The following is a 5715-nucleotide window of genomic DNA, read 5'->3' on the forward strand; positions in this document are numbered from 1 at the left end:
TCTCTCTAACACACAGGTTTCATGGTCGGCTTTGCCAATTGCAAAATATGAGTTCAAGGATCTCAGAACCTATAAGAGCCAGAGCAACCAAATTTGGTATCCACACTCCTGTGATATCGGACCTTGACCGTTTCGTGTCCAAATTTCGCCCCACCCCCTTCCGCCCCCGCAAAGGACGAAAATCTGGGGCATCCACAAATCTCAGAGACTATTAAGGCTAGAGTAACCAAATTTGGTATCCGCACTTCTGTTAGATCTCACTATAAAACGTATATCTCAGAATCTCGCCCCATCCTTTTCCGCCCCCACAAAGGACGAAAACCTGTTGCATCCACAATATTGCACATTCGAGAAAACTAAAAACGCAGAATCATAGATAATGACCATATCTATCAGATTGCTGAATCTGGATCAGATCAGATCATTTTTATAGCCAAAAGGAACAAATCAATTTGCACTGGCTACGCAGCCCCCGATGTCACGCTCAGACTGATTTTCTGTCTCTCTCGCACGCACTCCTTGTCGTGTCGTTTAATATTAGCGGCGTCTGCCGGAGGAGAGCCATACTGACTTAGTATCGGGTATAACTGTAGAGTTGCGGTGTCCGCAGCAACTCGGAGGGATACTTAAAACAAAACGAAAAAACAAAAGAAAGACACGGAGGTTCTGAGATCCTTGAACTCATATTTTGCAATTGTCAAAGCCGACCATGAAACCTGTGTGTTAGAGAGAGACAGAGCGAGAAAGAATGAAATTGTTTTCTTGATTCTGGCTATAATAATTATACGATGTGGTTGAGATTTTACACTCTGGAACATATAGTCATCCTCTACGATTCTGCATTTTTGGTTTTATCGTATCTTTAAAAATGTGGATGCCACAGATTTTCGGCCTTTGTGGGGGCGGAAGTGGGCGGGGCAAAGTTTTGAAATATTTTTGTAGCAGTGACATATCACAGATGTCTGGATCCAAAACATCGTTGCTCTAGATCTTATAGTCTTTGAGCACTAGGCGCTGAAGGGGACGGACGGACGGACGGACGGACGGACGGACGGACGGACGGACGGACGGACAGACGGACAGACAGACAGGGCTCAATCGACTCGGCTATTGATGCTGATCAAGAATATATATACTTTATTGGGTCGGAAACGATTCCTTCTGGACGTTACACACATCCACTTTTACCACAAATCTAATATACCCCAATACTCATTTTGAGTATCGGGTATAAAAATTGTGTATCGTCGTCACAGACATGGCAAAAGCTAAATAAAATTCACAGGCCAAGCGGACCAGCAAGGGTAGTGCTTTTAATTAAACAATTGTTGACGTTAAAAATGTCGGATGGTATAAGTGCACAGGAATATTTGCGGAAATTCCAGGTGGTACACGAGGCTTTAGCAGAGGTCAACATAAAGGTTGATGAAAAGATCTTATCAGTTGTGTTGCTAAATGGTTTGCCTAAATCGTATGAAAGTTTTGTTGTTGCGATTGAGACGCGAGATGATTTGCCGAGCTTGAGCATGCTAAAAATAAAAATTTCTGAAGAAGCGAATAAGCAGGAAGATAGCATTAGCAAGGAAATTACAAGTAGCGCGGAACTACACGTCAGTTATGACAACAACAATTTTAAGAAAAACTTTAAGAAGGGCAAAAAGTGTTTTAAGTGCGGAAAGGAAGGGCATTTTAAATCGGAATGCCGTGCTAAAAGCAAGCAGGAAGGAGCAAACAACAAGGGCGCAAACAGTAAAAGCGGGGAAAGATTGGGTACAATGCTTTGCGTAACCGAATATGCCAAAGTGGAACCAGAAAAATATGTACCAATCCTAAATTTAGCTAAGCCAAATGACCAGATGTTAAATGCATGGTGCATAGACAGTGGCGCAACGGCGCATCTATGTTGTGACAAGGAACGCTTTGTGTCGTTCACGGAAGATAATCAAAAAGTATTTTTAGCCGGCGGTAAATCACTTATTGCTGAAGGGCATGGAACTGTTCAAGTAAAGTTCGGTGATAGATCCGTTACGCTGGAAAATGTTATCTTGGTACCAGATTTGCAGTACAATTTTATATCGGTCACAAAACTATTAAAACATGGAAAAAAAATTGTGTTTGAGAAAAATCAAGCGATGATTTTTGAAAACGGAAAAATAGTTATAAAGGCAAATCTGGAAAATGGATTGTTTATGGTTCAGGACAATCAGGAAAAGTGTATGAACATTGTAAATGTTGAAGGAGATGCATTCAAATGGCACAATAGGTTCGGCCATGTACATTTTGACGCATTAAAGGAAATGGTTAACAAGGAGATGGTAATAGGTCTCAAGGGCATATACAAGCCAAAACAAGTGTGTGCAACATGCGCAAAAAGTAAAATTTGCGTGCAACCATTTCAATCGAGCACAAACAGGTCAAAGGGCGTTCTAGACTTAATACATACTGATGTATGCGGTCCAATGCAAAAGCAGTCAATGGGAGGCAATCGATATTTCGCCACATTTATTGATGATTGTTCAAGATATGTATCAGTAAGTTTCCTAAAAACCAAAGATCAGGTTTTCGAGGCTTTTAAAGAATTTAAAAGTCAAGTTGAGTGCCAAACTGGGAGAAAAGTCAAGGTTTTACGAAGCGACAATGGCCGAGAATACATATCAAACGTTTTTGATAATTACCTAAACCAAAATGGAATAAAGCGAAACTTAACAGTGCCATATAAACCTCAACAAAACGGAGTTGCAGAAAGGGCCAACAGAACATTGGTAGAAATGGCAAGAAGTATGCTGCTGCATGCTGGGTTAAGTGAATGCTATTGGGCAGAAGCGATTCGAACTGCCACGTATTTGCGAGATAGAGTGGCAAGCAGCTGCTTGAGCGGGGTGACACCTTTTTAAATATGGACAGGTAGAAAGCCAGTGGTATCGAATTTAAGAGTTTTTGGCTCAGTAGCGATAGCTCTAGATAAAACAAAGAAATCAAAGTTCGCACAGAAAGGCTTAGAGTATATAATGGTGGGCTACTCGGATACGGCCAAAGCATACCGTTTGGTCAGTAAAGAAACCAGGAAACTCGTAGAGAGTAGGGATGTCATTTTTGTAGAACCTGAAGGGTGCAAACTAGATGCATCATGTTCCAATGACATGGCATCAATTGAGGTTCAACAAAACCAGGACTCTGAACCCGAAATGGATAGCGAGCAATTTAAAGATCCAGAAAATGAGCCAGAAAATCAGGAGGAGATTAGGTCTAGTAATGACATTCTTGTAATTCCAGAACCAATAAGAGGACCAGGACGCCCAACCATAGTACGGACGGGCAAACCAGGACGACCAAGGAAGCAGTATCATATGCTCAATGCGATACTGGCAGCAGACGTACAAGTTCCACAAAACTACGCACAAGCTGAACGGTCTACTGAAGGCGAGATATGGAAAGCATCAATGAAGGACGAGTACGAATCTCTCGTGAAGAACGGCACGTGGTCGCTTACTAAATTGCCTAGCGGGAAAAAGTCCATTGGATGCTGATGGGTTTATGCAGTTAAGTCCAATCCGGATGGAAGCGTGAACAGGCTCAAATCACGTCCGGTGGCGAAAGGTTGTAGCCAACGCTACGGGATCGACTACAAGGAAACATTTGCACCAGTTGTACGCCACGCAACTATCAGGTTGATAATTGCACTTGCAGTCGAACATGGTCTCCACCTACATCAAATGGATGTTGTCACGGCGTATCTCAACGGCGAATTGGAAGATGAGTGTTCGGAGCAGAACCCAGCCGATTAGCTGCTTGCCAAATAGCACCTAATTCTTGGCCCTCAGCCGCTTATTTTGTTTGTTACTTATGTCTATGTCACTCATGTAAAGGGCAGGCAAGCCACACTTGCAATTTGGATGTCACGCATTAAAGAACATATCGTAATTTTATTTCTGCGCCGAGTTTTGTTTAATTCGAAATAATTAGTCGGCCGATTGGGGATAAAAAACATTATCTCCACATAAAATTTGGTGACCCCGACGTGATCTCTGAGTTGCAGTGTCAATTAATAATCATTCGCGATCGACATTCGTTAGCCCTAGCAAATTTTCGGCGGTTAAGCACAATTCGGTGCTAAAACACACTTACATACACCTACATACACGCATTGCTGGCTATTAATTTCTCTGTCGCGACAATTCGATCAGTGCAGTGCGGTAGGCAGTGCAGCGAACTCACTAATACACACAAGCGGAGTACAAAGCGGAATCGGACAGCTCGCACAGCCGCACAGCTAAAGGCATTAGCTGTAATCCCTTTGCTTTCGGTTCCCACGTTTATACGTATACAGGGTGTCTTTTTCGGTCGTGCTGAGAGACTCTTTTAAAACCTCAACATGGCAGCACCTGAGCCTACCAATGTCGCGAACGCAGCAATGCCGAGTGATGTAGATTTCTACAAGCACAAGGCCGAGTCCATCGCGCGCCAACTAAAGGCCATGGATCGCTTTCTTACCAAGGAAGAGCTTGCCGAGTTAGATGAGGCAGAACTTCAAGCTCGCTTAGAGCAAATCGAGCGAATGAATGCGGATTTCGATGCCGCTCAAACGAGCCTTGAAAGGCTGGATTTCCTGCAGTTAGCCCATGATGCCCGGCTGGACTTTTCGAATGTTTATGTCAAGGTTAGGTCCAGGCTGTCGCGGGAGTTGATGGCTGCTCGCACGGTAAATGTTGCCAATTCAACGGCTCGGCATACTCTCGAGGGGAATTCGTCGTTGTTCGCCTATAATAGTATAGGCCGTTCTCGAATGCCCGAGTTGCAGCTTCCGCGATTCGGTGGGAACTACATGGATTGGCCAGAATTCCACTCGATGTTCTCGACAATGGTGCACAAAGACCATCGTATACCAATCATCGAAAAATTCCAATATCTTCGTGGATGTCTAGATGGTGCTGCGCTGGATACGATTCGTTCCTTGGAACTTTCTGAGGAGAATTACGACAAGGCGTTGCATTTACTAATGTTGCGATTCGATAATAAACTGTTACATTTTCAGGCACACGTCAAGGCTATTTTCGGGCTGCAAGGGGTGGAGAAGGGCTCGGCTATCGGCTTGCGCGCGCTCAGCGACAAAATCAATTCGCACTTGCGTGCACTTCAGACCTTGGCGACCCCGCAGGAGATATCCGATGGGTTGCTGATCTTCATCATAGGCACGAAACTGGACCACAAAACAAAGGAGAAATGGGAAGAGAACTTGCCGACGTCAGGATTGCCTCGGTGGTCAAGCATGGCCTCATTTCTGGAAGCGAGATGTCGGATGCTGGAGAATTTGGGATCAGCCATGGCAACAAGTCCTAGTCAACAGGTGGGAGAAGACAAACCTGTCACCCTTATCACCTCCAGTAACGACCATCCTAACCCCATATGTAACCATTGCAATTCCTCCGAGCATTACATATCTAGATGTCAGGCATTCCTGAATCTCTCTGCGTTTGAACGATACAAAGAAGCAAAGAAGAGCCGCTTGTGTTTGAACTGCCTCAACAAAGGCCATGAATTGCAGAGGTGCAGGTCAGGACTTTGCAGGCATTGCCAGGCCAAACATCACACGCTACTCCACATTCCATCGGGAACTGGTGCTTCATCTTCCTCTTCTCCGGCCGAGGAATCGATCCAGCAAGAGGCCGCGACTGTGCTTCTAGCAAGCGGGTGTTCCAGCCCTCCCCCCTCGATCCA

The sequence above is a fragment of the Drosophila miranda genome (assembly GCF_003369915.1).
Source record: "Drosophila miranda strain MSH22 chromosome Y unlocalized genomic scaffold, D.miranda_PacBio2.1 Contig_Y2_pilon, whole genome shotgun sequence".
NCBI classification, from domain to species: domain Eukaryota; kingdom Metazoa; phylum Arthropoda; class Insecta; order Diptera; family Drosophilidae; genus Drosophila; species Drosophila miranda.